Source organism: Ailuropoda melanoleuca, chromosome 15 (assembly GCF_002007445.2).
Source record: "Ailuropoda melanoleuca isolate Jingjing chromosome 15, ASM200744v2, whole genome shotgun sequence".
In the NCBI taxonomy this organism is placed as follows: Eukaryota; Metazoa; Chordata; class Mammalia; order Carnivora; family Ursidae; genus Ailuropoda; species Ailuropoda melanoleuca.
The window spans coordinates 36,333,928-36,352,589 of record NC_048232.1 but is presented as its reverse complement, the minus strand read 5'-3'; the positions used below and the strand labels follow the sequence as shown (position 1 = coordinate 36,352,589).

Here is an 18,662-nt window from a genome sequence, read left to right as displayed (position 1 = left end):
ATCTAGTTGCCAAGTCAGTGAGAAACTGAGAGTGGGAACTAGAATGATTAGTCAGGGAATTATAAAGTCATGAATAAAACCTGAGAAATAGATAAGGCTGAAATTAAAGGTTTTTTAAAAGATTTATTTATTTATTTGAGAGGGAGAGAGAACATGAGTGGGGGGCGGGGCACAGGGAGAGGGACAGAATCTAAGGCATTCTCCCTGCTGAGCTCGGAGCCCCACACACGTGCTTGATCCCAGGACCCTGAGATCATGACCTGAGCTGAAACCAAGATTCGGACACAACCAACCGAGCCACCCAGCCTGAAATTACAGCTTTAACTTGTGCTCAGAATAAAGAGTTACAGGGTCTCCTGGGTCTGGGGTAACAGCGCTGAGGAGAAACATCTGTTCTGGTCTTACCAGGGGCCTTGGGAGCCTTGGTAACTTTTTTAAGCCAGGTAGTTCAGGGATGGCAGCCCCATCCTACTACATGTAACCTGCCCATCCAAATGCAGAAATCCTTTTTATATTTTGAGGAAATATATTTCCTGTCAGTTTCCTCTGGCAGAGAGAGCTGGGGCAAAACCTCTGAGGAAAGCCTGAGGCATTTCTGAAAATTGGGCTCTGACCTTCCAGTCTATACTTAATTATCATCACGTTTATGGAGGTCAGCATAGAGGCTACAAGATCTTGACAAGTCCACGTTCTAAATGCTCTCCAACATTTCTACAAACCTTTCTTTAACCTGACTAGTCTATTTTCTTATAGAAAGACCAACTCACATCCATGGCTTCTTTCAACAAACTGGCCAAAAATCCAAGAAGTTATAACTTCCTGCTTGGTAGTTATATTAATCTATTATACATCCCTTTCTCTACATCTATTAAACTATCATATTTTAATACACATTTATGCAAATATATTCATACGATCCATATATTCGTCTTTAGCTTTAAAGATGAAAAGTAGTGTTTTAGAATTGTGTGGCCTACTAAAAAAAAAAACAAAACAAAAAAACGGCAAAAGGTCAACAATCCTTCAGAGCATGGGAAAGTTTTCCTTTCATTTGGGAAAGCAACTATTTTGGAGATTGCTTCCTGAAGTCCAAGGCGGCATAAAGTTTATCCGCCCCTACAAAAGCTGTGTTAATTACGACAGCTAGAAGTTGAACTACGCTCTAAGCTAATTTGGTTTGTTGGCAGTTCGCATATATGTCACTTGTTTCATGATAACTTTTACTTACAACAGGATGCACCACCACCAACAACAACAACGCTTAACTTTCTCCCAAAGATTCAATTAATTATCATAATCCCATGAGTGAAGAGGAAGTGATGTTTTTAATCACATTTAGAGATGAGAGCATAAAGAATCAGAGGCACAAAGTGATTTTTCCAAAGTGTAATGTCCAGTAAGTGACTAAATTGGTACCATGACTAGTATTTTCGTTAGGTCCATTGTTACTGATTTCACCTTTAACACAGCACCTTAGAGGCTGCTCTTTCTGCTTACAAATATACTCCTTCGGTCTTATTTCCAATGGTGAATTTCCAAATTTCAGTTCTTGCATATGTCCTTGCCTGTCCTGTCCACTGGAATTCAAATATTTGTTCTTTGTAATTCTAAACCTCAACTATCCTTCAAAGTCTTTAGAAATTCATCATTTCAGCTTATTTACATCCACGCTATCTATAATTTTTTTTGAGTATATAGACTACAATATATCATTGTCCTTGACAAAAGGGTGACTTAATGACTGCTGAAAGCATTCGCCTACTTCAGATGTTTTTAAAAAACTTACGTGGTGGAATGTGCTTAAGCCCCAAGCCTTGCCTTATCTTCTAGAAATCAATATGGGTTGATTAATCTAAGGAGAGGAAGATGTAGGGCAAAGAAATAATAAAACTATTAGTGATGATCAATGGTTAGACTCTAGTGTTATATTTAAGGTCTTTCTCATTAGTTGTACAGATTATCAGAATTTCCTTTATATACTTTGTGAATAATTATTTCTTCAACTACCCAAATCTAAATCAGGATGAATCAATTTTATGAACCCTTATCAATAGTCTCAGCCATCCAGAAGTTATGTTTCAAATTATAGTCCAGAAATAAGGTACTCAGCAAACTAAGTCCCAAATTAAATCAATGGACATTAGGAGACTACTGACTTCACTATAAATTAATCTAGAGAGCCTATGGATAAAGCATGACTTGTTCTTCACATCCTACCTATAAAGAGGCTGTGTTTTCACCTAAAGGAATTACTGTGTTCTTTAAAGAATAATGAACTAGTCTTTATGTTTTCTATTCCCTTTTTCTTATACAAAAGGATAAAGTAGTGTCAAATTAATGTACAATGTTTAAGTTTAGATGACAACTCACCCCATTTTGTAACAGAAATTAAACAGAACCAAATTTTCTCTTCTCCAACAGGTAACTGAATTAAAATTGTAATCTAATCCTGAGAGGTTATTTTATTCTTCCAGATGGCCCATGTTTTAAATCCTATAGACTGATTTACTTTGACAACTAGACAAGAGACATATCAATAGTGCATGGCTCACAAAATGTCAGTAACACAAAACCTATTTTTAGATGTGAACTACTGCTGTAGTTAAAAGGATTCTGAGAATGCTAATTGATAATAAAGGTCAAACTAACTAAAGATGTTTTTATAATGGGCAAATTAAAAAAAATAATACATGTCAGCACATATTATAAGGAATTGGAAATGGACATCCCACACCAAATGATTCCTGATTTCTAATACTATACTTTAAGAAGTGTGTAAAAGCAATTGTTGTGGGCTGAATAGGGGCCCTGAAAAAGGTATGTCCACGTCCTAATCCCTGGAACCTGCAATATGTCTTATATAGCCCCAGAAACTGAGTGTTTGTGTTCCCTCAAAATTCATATGTTGATAACCTAATCCACAGTTGCGATGGTATTTGAAGGTAGGACCTTTAGGAGGCAATTAGGTCAGCAGGGTGAAACCTTCATGAATAGGATTAGTGACCTTACAATGAGGCCCCAGGGAGCTCCCTTACTCTCTCTGCCAAGTGAAGACACAGTGAAAAATGGCTGTGTATGGGGATGCCTGTGTGGCTGAATTGGTTCAGCGTCTCCCTTTGGCTCAGGTCATGATCCCAGAGTCCTGGGATTGAGTCCCACATTGGGCTCCCTGCTCAGTGGGGACCCTGCTTTTCTTTCTACCTGCCACTCCCCTGCTTGTGCTCTCTTTTTCTCTGACAAATAAATAAATATAATCTTTTTTAAAAATTTAAAGAAAAAAACTACAAACCCACTTAAAAAAGAAAAGAAAAGAGAAAAGAAAAGTGGCTGTTTATGAACCAGGGAAGGGCCCCAACCAAACACTGAATCTGCAGGCACCTTGATCTTGGACTTCCCAACCTCCGGAATGGAGAGAAATAAATTTCTGTTATTTATAAGCCACCTAGTGTATGGTACTTTGTTACAGCAGCCCTAAAAGACTGAGACAAAAATTGGTACTGGGAGGGGGATGCTGTCATAACAAACACCTAAAAATGTGAAAGTGGCTTTGGAACTGGGGAGTGAATAGAAGCTGGACCAGTTCTGAGGTGCATGTGAGAAAAAGGCTATTACCATAAGTGGATTATTAAGGGTGATTCTGGTTACAGCCAATTAAGAAAAGAGGAGACTGTAAAGAAAGCCTGAGTCTTCTTCAAGAATACCAAAGTTAATCCTGAACAGAATGTTAGTAGAAATATGGAGGGTCAAGCCCATTCTGATGAGGTCTGACGGAAATCAGGCACGTGCTGTTAGACAGTGAGGGAAAGGCAATCCTTGTTATAACATGGCTAAGATCTTGGCTGAATGGTGTTCATCTCCCAGCTCCACTGTAGAACTTGTGAGTGATGAAATGGGATAGTTAGCTGAAGTTATTTCTAAGCAAAGTGTTGAAGGAGTGGCCCTGGTTCCTCCTGACTCCTTATAGTAAAATGCCTGAAGAAAGAAATGATTTAAAGGTAGAACTGTTAATCAAATAGGAAGCAGAATTTAAAGATTTGGAGAACTTGCAGCCGATCCATACTGAAGAGAATGAGAAAGTGCGGTCAGTAGAGAACACTCAAAGTGTGGGCAAAACACTGTTTGATAACATTTGCCATCTCAACAGAAGCAGGAGCTATTGTTAAAGACAAAGGAAGAATCACCTCAAACAAAATTCAGAAATCATCAGGGCTGCCCTTTCCATCACAGATCCAAAGTGCAAGGGGCCCAGGGGCAGAGAGGTTTCAAAGGTGGGGCTGCTTGAAGGAGGTTTCAAAGTTGGGACCTCAGGGTGTGCTGCAGAGTGCTGCCTCACATCATGGGCTCTGCTTGCTGCACTCCAGAACTGAGCTCCTTGGCTGTCCCAGGTGCAGCTCTGGAGTCCACAGGAGGCAAACTTTGGTGGTATCCACACTCCTCTACCATCTCTTTCAGCATGCAGAATGCAAGAGCCACGGGGGCATGGCTGCCTCCACCTAGATTCTAGAAGATACCTGAGAAAATTGCAGGGTCAGGATCCTATTAAGGACCAGGATCTTATTAAGCCATGGGTATAAGACCCCATCCTGCTGGGACAGAGTCCAGACACAATACTTCTGCAGGGATAGGGCTACTGCAGAAAGCCCCAACGAGGATGATGCTCAGTGGAGCCCTGGGGACAGGGCTGTCTTCTAGAACCCTGAGAGTGTTCATGCTAACCTGTGAGAGCTGCAAAGATGAGACCATAGTCCAGTGGGTCCAGAAGGCAGAGCATCCAATGAAAGAAGATTATTCTTGATCCTTAAGATTTAATGTTGTTTGCTCTGAAGACTTAATACTGGGTTTTAGACTTACTTGGAACCCCTCCCTTCTTCTCTATTTTTCCCTTTTTAATGGGACTGTCTATCCTATGCCTGNTTGCTCTGAAGACTTAATACTGGGTTTTAGACTTACTTGGAACCCCTCCCTTCTTCTCTATTTTTCCCTTTTGGAATGGGACTGTCTATCCTATGCCTATCTCACCATCATATCTTGGAATATTTCACAGGTTCATAGCTAGAGAAGAATTTGCCTCAGGATGAATGATACCTTGAGTCACACCCATATCTGATTTTGATATTTAGATGAGACTTTGGACTTTAGACTTTCGAGTTGATGCTGTATCCTCCCAAAATTCATCTAACCTAATCCCCAATATGATGTTTGGAGGTGGGGCCTGTGGGAGGTAATTAGGTCATGAGGGTGGAGCCCTCGTGAATGAGATCAAAGTCCTCATGAAAGAGGCCCAGATTTCCCTTACTCCTTCTGCCATGTGAGGGCACAAGAAGACAGCCATCCATGAACCAGGATGCCGGTTCCCAGTTAGACACAGAACTTGCTGGCACCTTCGTCTTGGGCTTTCCAGCCTCCAGAAAGTCACCCAGCCTATGGTATTTTGCTATAGCAGCCCCAATGGACTACGGCTTATGGCAAAAGAGGTAACTGAGTTAAGGATCCTGAAGGAGGAGCTAATCCTAAACTATCCAGGTGGTCCCTAAAGGCAATCACAAGCTATATTTGTGAAGCAAAGGGGGTTTAAAGACAGACACACAGAAGAGAAGACACAGAGGAGGCACTGATATGAAAACGGAGGCAGAACATGAAGCCATGCAGCCACAAGCCAGTCTTCTACGTACGTGTGAAAAGCTATTCACAGCTGGTGACTTTGGAAAGAAGTGACATATAATTCACATGTTTTTGAAATTTTTATATATTCTATAATGAGTATATCTTAGTTTTCTATCAATCTTTGCAAAAATGCCTAACACAAAACTTCAGTATGCAAATATATATATATATATATATATATTCCCTTATATATTAATTTGGTTGTGAGTTGTAGCAGATAGTTCTGTTTGTATTCCATATAGAATTTTCATGTCTTTTTTTTCCTAATGCTTTTTTTCCTATTAGCTAGATTTTAATCATACTACAGCAAAAAGAAATTGGTCCCTGTTTATAGCCCCTACCTAGTAGTTTTCAAGATGTGGCTCCTAGTTGAGGAGCACAAGCATTACACGGTAACTCGGTAAACACCCAAATTCTAGGGCACCAACTCACATCTGCTAGATGGAAACTCTGCGAGTGAGACCCAGCAAACCACATTCAATAAATCTCCCAAGTGATCCTGACACACAACCATGTTTGAAAATTGCTGGTTAGGCTCTAACACACCTGCAAGAATGTGTTGTAGTTGTAGCAGTAAAATATCTGTAGTTCTTGAGCCATCCAGATGTTTCACCACGGCATAGCACATCTGCTATTTCTTCCACTTGAAGTGTTCTTCACCACTATCTTCCTCCATCTAACTCCTGTCTGTAATTTAAGGTATAGACAGACCTCAGCTCCCGTAACTATGAAGTCCGACTGTAACCCTAATCCTAACTCCCTGTGCATACTTTTATCGTTAACACATATATCACATAACATATATCACAATTCCTTGGCACTCTCCCCTATTCTTGAGGACAGAATCGATCTTATTTAACATTATTCTCAGAACTTGGTAGGTGTTCAATAAATATCCTCAAAGGAATGGAAGTGCAAGAGAAATGAGTGCTTGGAAATAAGAATTTTTATCACTTACGAAATTTGCATACAGCTACGCAGTACAGGGAAAAAAAAAAAAAAGTTAAACACCCTTGTGTCTGAAGTCAAGACTCCCTGGATTCAAACCTCTATCCCACCACATTCAAGATGTGACATTCGATTTCTTAGTTTCCTCTACTGTAAGATGAGAATTTTAAGTGATGATCACACAAACTTAGTGATCAATTAAGCATTCAAAAAGCTCTAGTAATTATTAGAATTATTATCCAATAGCATTAACAGTATGCAGTCTAGATTATTTGGATAAGAGGAGTCAGCCCAAACTTTTAAATACCTTTTCATGTCTAGAGAAAAACTTACCTGAGTATTTTATCTATTGGCATGTTTATCGTCGTCTCTTCCTCCCAGAGCCATAAAATACGTATGGCTCCATAGTTAGGGAGGATGGACATAGAGCAGTGTGGTTTTACTCCGCCCCTCCTATCCCTCTACAGTTTTCAAAGCCACAGAATCCTTTCTAGAAACAAAGTGTTTCTCAGAACCCTAGTACCCAAACTCAGTACTCTGGTTTATGGGGGGTGGGATGGGGTGGGGGAGTCATAAAGATCCTAGATCTCTCTCTAGTATCTTTCCCTGACTCCTTCCCTGAAATGGTCCCTAAGGTTGTTGGAGCATAGGCGGAAAGCCATTCAGATTATCTTTCTCACCCTTCATATTTAGTGACATTCTCTGGTCAACCTGGAAAAAATGGAATTATCTCTAACCCATTCTGGGTCTTCCATTTTGCATTTAGTCTTCAAAGATTTTCTGGTGTTTGTTTCTTTCCTCAATTTGAAAAGAAGGTAACAACCTGGCACTAGGGAAGGGGTGTTTAAAAAAATAAAAAATAAAAAAATTCCTGGATTTTTCTAGGAAGATTACAGGACCAGAGAATATTTTTCTCACTTTTCTATTAAAAAGCCCATTTTAAAATTTGAGTAAAGAAAAAAATCCATAAGATCTCCTGCTACCAATTATGAGATTTAGAAATATGCTAGACTCCCTAAAAGTTTCTTTAAAATACAATACCATTGGGGGCAGGATTAAGAAATAGTACCAAAGCAAGGTGAATCAACCTGGCCAGACCAAGACAAGCTCCCCTGCTCTACTGACTCCTCTCCCCACCAGGTGGCTGAAGCTTCCAATGAACCACTGCTCTTTTTAGAAGCCGGAACGTATTTACTTCCATCTATGACATATCTTTGTCACCCAATGCCTTGGCAGCATAGTTTCATGATTCTAAAACCCCTGGCTCCTCTCTCCCTTGAGTTATCATGTTTATAATATGGGGAAACTAAAGACAACCTAAATGCACAAACCTGGGAAGTGGTTGAATATATTACTGTCATTCACTTGATAGACTGTTATCATATATTAAATGATGATTATGAACATTGTGTAATAACATGGGAAATATTTACCATATAATGTTCAGTGAAAAAAGGATGATATAAACTTGTATGATAAGCAAAAATCAAAACAGGTGACAAAAGAGACGCATTTAAAAAAATACATGTAGGGTGAGTGAGTGGCTCGTCAATTAAGCATCTGACTCTTGATCTCAGCTCAGGTTTTGATTTCAGGGTCATGAGTGCAAGCCCCATGTTGGACTCCATGCTGGGCATGGAGCCTACTTAAAAAAAAAAAAATACATAGGCTATAGTCTTAGGGTGAGGTTTGTAGAAAAAAAAAAATATATATATATATATTTTAAATTATACTAATTTGGAATAACATATTATAATATCTTAGTGTATAAAATTTCTTAAGTTAATCTTACACATTTAATTATTTGCCCTAATTTTGGGGTTTATGTCTGCTTTGAAAAATAGGTTAACTCATCTAAAACCAATTCAAATATGGTTATTGTAAGTAATACAGTGAAATCGGAGCTATATTTTTAAAGATCTTACCTCCATTTTTGTTTCTTTTTGTCTTGTTTACATTGTTTTGTTTTTATCTGTACCTAAATGAAATTATGAGGTTTTTCTATAAGTTGTAAAGAAGATACCCAGAGATGGTCTCCATGCATCAATTTAGATATAAATTACATTTGCTGATTACAAATTACCCATATAAATAAAATTTGTTGTTGCCTCTTAAGTTATAAGTAAACATCACTGATTAAGACACCTGACACTTTGACATTTATATTTTTTATTCTATTTAGTAGCTGTTGTCTCCATTTTGCAGATAGTGAAACTGAGGTTCAATCATCTCAAGCGTCTATTTTTGAGTCTATCTGCAGCACTGGTTTCACTCTAGGACGAGGTTCTCACAGAGCTAACTGTACACTTCCTACCACCTTCATGTTACTCTGCAATCATGAACTGCTGGCAGTGCTCATGTTGCCACCCTTTCTCCACCCTACTATGTTTTACTTGTCCTGATCCTTGCTTCGCTTATAGTCACTTGTCTAGGATTTTTGCCTTCCCCCCATTTCAGCTGTGTACTTCCCCAGAGACTTCAGGAGACACTCAATTGGTTGGTAATTGCCAAAATAGGAAGAGGAAACAAAAGCTAGAGCCCACAGAAAATTAACCATCCAGTAGATTCGGAGAAATGGTATTAGTAGACAGGATTATAAAATTTAGAAGGGAAGGGCTGTGGAACTCTTTTTTTTTTTTTTTTAAAGATTTTATTTATTTATTTGAAAGAGACAGAGACAGCCAGCAAGAGAGGGAGCACAAGCAGGGGGAGTGGGAGAGAAAGAAACAGGCTCACAGCGGAGGAGCCTGATGTGGGGCTCGATCCCAGATCGCCGGGATCACGCCCTGAGCTGAAGGCAGACGCCCAACCGCTGTGCCACCCAGGCGCCCCGGGCTGTGGAACTCTTAGGAACCTAATCAAGTTGCCAACTGTTTCTTCTACTATACATTTGTGAGTGAGTTCAATTGACAATTACGTTTTTTATTCATAAGTATCTGTCCTGGCATACCCATCTTCGCCATGCTTCTCTGCAGGCAAAATATATTTCCTTCCCACTAACTTTGGACATGCTTTGTCAATGGGATATAAACCAATAAAGTTTAGGCCATATGCAAGAGTCACCTTAAAATATGTTTGCATGTTTCTATACCTATAGTTCTTACCTTCTAAAATGAAAACATGTCCCTAGATCCGTGAAAATGAGAACATGCTTGAAGGTCAGCCAAGAGCCACCAGAGCAATAGTTGACCCATATATCCAAGTAGCATGACTAAGAAATGATGTCTATTGATGTAAGCCTTAAGGTATTAGAGCTGCCTGATACAACAAAATCTGAGGTGGTGTGTATAAAACAAAATCCTAAAATGTCTGGCAATGGCTTCAGGGATGGGCAGATGGTCAAGAGGATCCTGTTAGAAGAGATTAGAGAAACGACAACTTATGTTAGGCAGAGACAAAATACTTGGTAAGACTATTTGTGTGTGATATCGTGGAAGGCGGAAAATGCACACAATGCAGTTGGGGTTTGGGACAAGAGATTTGGATAAAGAATGTTGGTAGCATGAACTGATTTTAATTAGCTACATTTAATAAACACTAGCAGAGGCAACAAGGTCATTAATAGATTTTATCTGCTTGCAAACAGGGATGAAAAGGAAGAATGGACAATCCATGTATTACAGGGACTTGCAGGGTTATAAGACATTTTCCCCATCCCTAGCCTGGTAAAAGATTCTCAAATTGACACACTGCCTCAATGCAAAAATTGAATTGAAAGGTCACAAAACCAAGGGAAAAGACCAAACCAAGGGTGTAGCCTTAGTACTTTTTCTTAAAATCTCTTAGAGGCTTAAGTCAGACAGCAGTAAATTCTTTCAGTTAAAAAAAAAGTTGGGAGTAAGGGTGGAGAAGATATGAATAGTGCTAGAAGGTCTAGTAAACTTAAATTGTCTATAATTAGGTGTACTTAGAGAGGCGTATCTCACAAAGAACTAAGGGTTCTTATTTACACTAACTAGAATCAATTTAAAAAATATTTTTTAAAAGGATTATATTATAAAATGTACTACAAGCCTAGATAGAAAGGAATAGTGCCCGTGGGACATGTACAATGACCAAGTGATTAAAATGACACCTATATCCTGTATCTTGTTTTATGTGACATACAGAGATATAACACTGGAAAATTCAAATACATATATCACAATAAATGTCACTAAAGTGTTGTCATCCTTTGAGCAAGCGACATTCACACTGGCTCTTAGTTTGCTTATTTGTAAAAAGACAGCAGGATTAAGCATTCTCTGAGGTCCCTTTTGGTTTCTATTTGATTCTGTGACACTAAAATAGTTCTGTTTTATAGACTTTCTTAGCTTGCGAAATACAAATTTCTTTCCTTCTCTGGAAAAATGCTACTGCGATTCAAAAATAAGTAATGAACAGACAGACATTATTTGAGCAAGTTTTCCAAGATTCTAAAAACTATGGGCTGAATGAGAAAAGTTACTTTGAAAGAATCCTCTGAAGGAATTCCACTACGTAAGGGGATTCAGCAGTGTGCTTAAATACAAGATGATCCTAAAGGCCAAGTGTTAGCTCCTTCAGTGTGCTTAGAATTTTATTCAATTCCCATACCACAATTTAATTTCCATAAAAATTATTATATGAGATCCTCAGAGGACCTGGTATGTGTTTGAATGGTTTTTCATTATCAAGGTTAAAATAGTGAAGCATATTTCCATGTTCTTTAACAGAGTATGTTCCCATAAAATCAGGACAATTTGGCTCAATGTTGGAAATAAATCACATGAAGATATTTTTCCAAGACAGAATGAAAACAGCACCTTGCGCATTATATATTCAAAGTATTTTAAAGAACTATGTAATATTTCAACTCATACGCTATATATTTTTAGTTCCCATATTTGCCCAATTTCTATATCCTTCAATTAAAAAATTATACTTTACAACTACCAAATGAGAATCATGTCATCATATATTGTTCAGTAAAAATATCATGTTCGATAGAATTTTAAACAGTCACTAAAGATACCATTAATAATGCATAAGAACTGACTATTTACAAACACCAAAAGGTATTCCTCTTGTCAAACTTGTATATAAATTTTATGACACTGACATCAGTAGGGACCGCTAACTGCAGTCATTTCTTACAAAGATCAATAAAACCCAGCTGAAATAGGAGGCAGAGCTGAAAGTGACTACTTTCATCCCGTTTTATGACATTCTCAAGATTCTCTATGAAGATCTTCTCTAAGGAAGCCTCACTAGGAAGCTCCCCAGCATTCACAATTTCAAGCCCTCCTATTTAGAATCTGATGTTCTTGTTATGTGATATGCACTGAACACTGATAATGAAGTTGGCGCCGACTGGGACAAAAATGAACCCAAAGTTAAATTTAACTTAGATGAACACTGCAGGAGCCGCTGAAAATAAATCAAGTGGTTCGATCCTGCTTGTCACTTCTGGAAGGTCACCAGAAAGAAGAATCATCCTAAATGCAGAGAAAAGAAAATTGGCTCATTCCCCTTCTCCTTCCCTTACAGTACTAGTCAAGACTGTGAATCCCACAAAAATACAGAAACAGACAAATGCAGTCCTCTGAGAAGAGATGACATACTTGCACCACACCAAGTCAGAAGTAACAAAATTATTAGAACCTTTTCATCTTTGCACATTGCCTCCGTTTTTCCCCCCTTAGCTTTCTCCTATGGGCTAGGAGGCTTTCCTCTCTCAGGTTTTGCTGCCACCTGGCCAGGGAAGATATTGATAACTCCAAAAAATTGAATCCTAATTTAATTTCTCTACCTTTTAATCATTTTATTAGTTTAATTTTGTTTCCACTCTGTCCTTCTCTCATAGACCCTGGCATCCACCCATTCTCTCAGAGCAGACTCTTCTGCCTGGCTGGGTACCATTCCAGGTGATTCACTCATACTTATTTTGACCTTGCCCCGGCCAGGCCAGGGAAGAGCTCTCACTTCCTTGCCCTGAGGCTTCCTTTACATTCCTTCCTGCTTTACCAGAGAGCACTAAGCTTTCTTTGACTTTTTTGTTTGCCAGTCCCACACATCCCAGTGTGACTGAAGGAGCTGTGAGCTACAACCCTTTCTCACTGGAGCTTTCCAAACCTGGGAACAGCTGAAAGGCGATTCCTATCTTTTACCANTTTTTCCCCCCCCCCCCCCCCCCGTGGCAAACAAACCTTTTCTTCCAGTCCTTTCAGTCCGTTCTAGACAAAAAGATATCCTTTTTTCTCATGCTAATTCATTTACTTATCATTGCTAATGAAGTCTCTCTTACCTTTCTAAGGGATTTGGCTTCAATAGTTTTCACACTTTATTTTTCATTTTTAATGCATTGGTCTTTTCTAGTTCTTTTCATTAGTCTGCAAAATGTGTTTATCTCCTCAAGCCTAAAAAGAACAGCAAAGCAGGGCACCTGGGTGGTTCAGTCAGTTAAGCACCTCAGGTCATGATCCCAGGGTCCTGGAATCCAGCCCCACATTGGGCTCCCTGCGCACTCACAGAATCTCCCTCTGCCCCTCCCTCTGCCTGCTTGGGCTCACTTTCTTGCTCTCACTCTCTCTCTCACATAAATAAACAGAATCTTAAAAAAAGAAAAAAGAATAAGAAAGCATGACCTTCTCTAGTTACTGTTTTTTTTTTTCCTTGTACTGTCATTATATTTCTCTCATCTTCACTTCAAAACTTCACGCAAGGGCCATCCTTCCTTATAACCTCTACTTTCTCACTACCTACTCATAATTCTTTGCTTTGAAACTTTCACTTGCAAGCTTCACGGAATAAATTTTCTCTTGAAAATGAGCTATGACTTCCTAATCTCCAAAACCATTGTGGCTCAACTCATTAGAATTTTCTAAGGTATTTAACAATACTTAATTGTACTTCGTACTTGAGACTGGCTTCTATCTCACTATCTTACTACACCTCCTTCTATGGCTAGTTTTTCTCATCAGGTACAACATTTGTGGATTCTCGTAAAGCCTATATTGTCGATTCTCTCTTCCCTTTACCTGCTCTCCACAATATTGTCTACCTCTATAAATTCAGTTACCACTTAGAATTCTTTATTTCTTACTACTTCCTACACATTTCAAAAGAATACCCTACTGAAATGTTAAATTCCCCTAAGTCTGCTAATTGTAATAACAGTCAGTTCCTAGGCTGAAAAAACCCTAAGTCCTTTCTCCTGCATGCATAATTTTCTTTAATAGCTCTTGAATGCATCTTTCTTTCCATTTCTCTTTTGACCACCACTTCTCTTTTCACACCCCTGTTCATCTCCCACTGTCCCTTAAGGAACTGTCTCATCTTCAGTATCCCATGCTTGCCTCCCATACCTCTCCACACATCCAGCCTCCCTTTGATGCACTTAGCAGGACTAATCTCCCAACAGTATTCTCAGATTGGGTTACTCCATCTCTCAGAAACTTCAGGGCCACCGCAGAGTCCTGAATTCAAGGCATCGCAAAATTTGACTGTACTAAATCTTTCTTGCTCATTTTTACCATTCTCCATGTTTTAAATTGCATAATACTCTAAAAGGAAACACCTATCCCACAGGATGCTTACATACATTATATGGATATAAGTAATCAGGTAGATTTGAGGAATTCTCTGCTAAATGAGGTATTTATTTCACAATTTCTCAAAGTCTTCACTATATTAATATGCATTTCAATTTGTTTTATAGGACAAAAGCTCCCAGACTTTTTTTAGTGCAGAAAGTAACTTTTCCCCCAAGAAATCTACCACCCTTTCATTTACCCAACCCTCCTACATTGTCACATGAAGAAATAACACCCATCCTTCCACACAAATAAACGATGCCTTTTAAAATAAAATCATGAAAGTCTGTCTAATAACTTATGAGAAAGGAAAATATACCTTCTCTAAACTCTCAAAGCTATTTGATTACTATGTTTTATTTTTGAAATTATTCATGTCTATCTCCCATCCTGGACTGTAAGTATCTTGAGACCATGAACCATGAATAAATCATATTTATATTCTCTATAGTACCTACCACAGTAACCTCAGATTGAGTAAATAACTTTATTCCAGGATACATAAAACTTGACACTATTTTTTTCATTGTACTTCAGTTCTTCTAGCCCTTTAGAATGAAGAAATTTATGTACATTCAATTATATAAACTAGCACTTAGTAATAACATAATAATCCTAACATGGTGTTTGTTACTCATACAGTGCTAAAATAGACATTGGGGCTAGAATCATTGTCTGCAGATTATGACAAAAGTTACTCAATGGATTTATTTTAAATGGCTAAATTTATTTTGGTAAATGGAATACAGGATTCACACAGCACTAAATGAAGGTAGGTAAATTTTGGTCTCACAGAAAACTTTTTAAAAGCCAGTCAAATTCTAGTCAAACTACTTAGAATTTCTAGTTTCACCCAGTTCCTTTGGGGTCAAACATGCAAAATTCATTACCAAGGACCTTGGGGAATAAAGCTGCATCAAGGGATTTGTGGAGTCTAGGACTACTTGGCTCTAAGATGTCCCCTCTAAGTGACGGAAGAAAACATACCTTTGAATCTAGCCCTGTCTTGACAGGAGTTCAGACTGACCACACCATGTCCCTTAGAGACCTACGAAAAAATAACCTGAAATGTCACTAATGCCATTTATGCCTAGAGCTGACTCTCTCAAAGGAACAAGTAACAGAGATCCCCATCCAAATATAAGAAATACCATAGGCTGAATCACTATTTGAAATAGTACATTCAATAATCCTTGACCTTAAAAGGGCGCTGCAAAACGAGAACCACTCTTCATCCCTCTTCATTCCCCACCATGCTTACACCTTTCTCTAACTACTATATATCTCTTGATAAATAGTGAGATTATTATAGCAGATAATTTGGTTAGGAAAAATATTATCAACACATTTTCTACCATTTTTGAAGTAGTTCTATTTTCAAGAAAATGTTTGTAATGAGCAATGGAGGTTTCTAGATTCAAAGGAGAACGGTGTATTTATACAGAGGATTGTACTGATAAGGTAAAATGGAGGTTTCAAACTATGCTCAGAGAGCTAGTGAACTGAAGATGATCCTAGGAATCCATTTGCATGAACTGACAATTTTGCTTCATCGTTGTTGCTTCGTCTTGCTCTGTGGCTACAGGCTGAGATAAGAATGCATGGAAGCCCACAAGAGAGTAATATAAAACAGTAAACAAGATGGATGGCATGGTACCCATGCTGTCCAGTCTACAGATTCTCATGGACAGAGAATCCATTAAGACTTTGAAGCTCTGTACACACTGGTGTTTTAAGATTTGGAAGATAAAGTTTGGTATAGATTTGTACAGAGGGCATTTTTGCCATTACTGCCTGCATCCCAGCTTCGGGTCCTAGGTAATCAATTACTTTTGGAGCATTGGAAGATAAGGTCTTTTCCATATATAGCACAGTGACTACAGTTAACAAAACTTCCCTATATATTTCAGAGTTACTAAGAGAATAGATCTTAAATACTCTGACCACAAAATAAAAATGGTAATTATATAAGGTGATGGAAGTGTAAACTATCCCTATTGTGGTAACTATTTTACCATATATAAATGTATCAAATCATCACAGTATACATCTTTCATTTACACAATGTTATATCTCAATAAAGCTAAGAAAACACACAAACAAAAGCAGTGGATCAATACAAAGTTTAGAGTAACAGCTATCTCTGGGGTGCCTGGGTGGCTCAGTGGATTAAAAAATTAAACATTTGACTCTTGATTTTGTCTCAGGTCGTGATTACAGGGTCGTGAGATTGAGTCCTGCCTCGGGCTCTGTGCAGCTTAAGATTCTCTCTCTCTCTTCCTCTCCCTCACCTTCTCCCTTCCTCTTACTCTTTCTCTCTCTCTCTTAAAAATAAAACAATTTAGAATAACAGTTACTTCCTTTGGGAGCAGGTTGGGGATGAAACAGGAGAGGAATAAAGTCATTTCAAGGGATGTTTCTAGTAAATTCTTCAGTTGAATGGTAGGGTTCATTATATTAATATGCATTCTAATTTATGTATATATTACTTAAAATTTTTTGTATTTATCAAATATGTTTATGTGATAAAGAAAACATAATAATAGTAATGTTATTTTATCTTCTTGGTAGATGAAAATACTGTAGGAAGGAAATGTATATTATTTTCTCTTCCTCCATTTCCTGCATTTTGTTTCCTTTTCAAGATGACATACTTTAATTCTTTTAAAAAAAATTATAACATTATAATAGTTGAAAGTACTGCTGAGAAGAAAGAGAAAGTTATTTCTTAGCTTTCTGTTTTCCAAAAATTATAAGCTCAGTTAGTGAGAGCTGTACCTAATTGTGTCTGATTGTTTTTCAAGTACATTTGCTGTGCTTAAATAGATAATTGTAACAAAAATCTAATAATTAGTAAGTGGATTTTTATATAAGTATTAGGTTTACTCTTAGGTACAGATTAAAAAAAAATCAGGAGCTACTTGACATCAGAAAAGAAAAGAGCAGGACCACATCAGTATACTTAGAAACACAGTGCAACTATACTTTTTTAAAAATAAAGTTTTAATTTAAAATAATTAGTTTATTCAAAATGCACGTCCTCAATATAAAAGAAATTGAATTTTTTCATCCAATTAGTGAAAGCACATAGTCAAAATACTAAAAAATGAGGTAAATTGTTTTTTTACCTAGGAGCATAATAAATCAGAAGCAAACTCTGTCAAATGTTAGTCATGAGAACATCAATCTGTACAATGACTCTGCTGTCAACTTCAGGTTTGAGGCTTAATCATTTCAGAAGCAAGAAAACCATGAGTCATATTTTACCCAAGAGACACTTGAGAACACATATTCATGCTGTTACCCTCATAAATTTCTTGACAATTTACCTCAAGGTCAACTGGCAATGAAATAATAGAAATTTTAAATTTTGAACAGATTATGTGAAGGTGGATCTAAGAATAAGTAGCCTGAACTGTCATTTGGTCTCTTGTATATATCCATTGGGAAGTATGAGACAGCCTGCAAAACTAGCAAAACACAGAACAGCCCTGAAGTACACTTCATAAGTAAGTGCATGACATATAAGTACCAAATGATATCAGGATATCTGACTCCAGATCATTTTCTCTAAAGGGTTAGCTTTTGGAGTTTTTAAGAAATGTTTTATATCCAAAGAAGCATAATTCATTAATTCATGATACCTACATACATTTTATTATATCATGCATATTTATTTACAGACCATGAAATAAAAATGGTAATAATGCAAAACTGCCTACAAGTTATTCCCCTCCCTGTATGTACCTCTCTAAATCGTTCCCTTTCACATTTACTCTGGGCTTGGCCATCTGACTTACTTGCGTGTACTAGTCTGTGTGGAACATCCTAACAAAATACCATAGACTGGGTGGCTTAAACAGCAGAAAGTAATTTTTTCACACTTCTGGAGGCTGGAAGTCCAAGGGTGCCAGCATGCTTGAATTCTGGTGAAAACCTTTTTCCTGGCTTGCAGAAAGCCACCTTCTGTGTGCTCACACAGCTTTTTCTTGATGCATATGTATAGATAGAAAGAGATAAAGTTTTCTGGTGTCTCTTTGCACAAGGGCAACCAGTCCATCAGACCTTTGTCCCCCACCCTCATAACCGAGTTACCTCCCCGAGGTCCCATATCCAAATATCTTTACATTGGGGATTAGGACTTCAATAAATGGTGTTGCCCAAAAACATTTGGTCTTTAACACTGGCCAATGGAACAATAGCAAATACGAAACAAGCAGATACTTTGTGCATTTGAGACCCTCCTTTCTTGTGTTCTTGAGACCCCTGTCATCACTACCCTATAAAGGAACCCTATAAAAGAACCCAAGCTGGCCTGCTGCTACAAAGGAGCATATGGCCTTGTTCCATCTTCGTTCTTGCTGATCCAGACTATCACAGTCATGAATAAAATGACCTGGGAGCTGAGGCTCAGTCTTACCACTCTCTGAGACCATTATAATCACAGATTACCACCACTCTCCCCACCTCATTGGGCCTTTCAAACACTATTTCCTA

General features: G+C 38.0%; 1 protein-coding gene across 5 annotated transcripts in view; it reads right to left on the bottom strand.

Annotated features, from left to right (window-relative positions):
- SLC16A7 (solute carrier family 16 member 7) overlaps positions 1–18,662 on the bottom strand; it is a 153,142-nt gene that overhangs the window by 71,890 nt on the left and 62,590 nt on the right. Inside the window, exons 2-3 of one of the 5 annotated variants that reach the window (XM_019804514.2) lie at positions 6,211–6,351; positions 1,787–1,852 (exon numbers count right to left, since the gene is read on the bottom strand). The exons of 2 other annotated variants lie outside the window; for them this stretch is intronic. The gene's annotated coding sequence lies outside the window, so the exon portion shown is untranslated. Of the gene's footprint in view, positions 1–1,786; positions 1,853–6,210; positions 6,352–15,152; positions 15,214–18,662 lie in introns of all 5 variants that reach the window. 2 more of the 5 variants (XM_019804518.2, XM_019804516.2) reach the window with 2 other exon arrangements.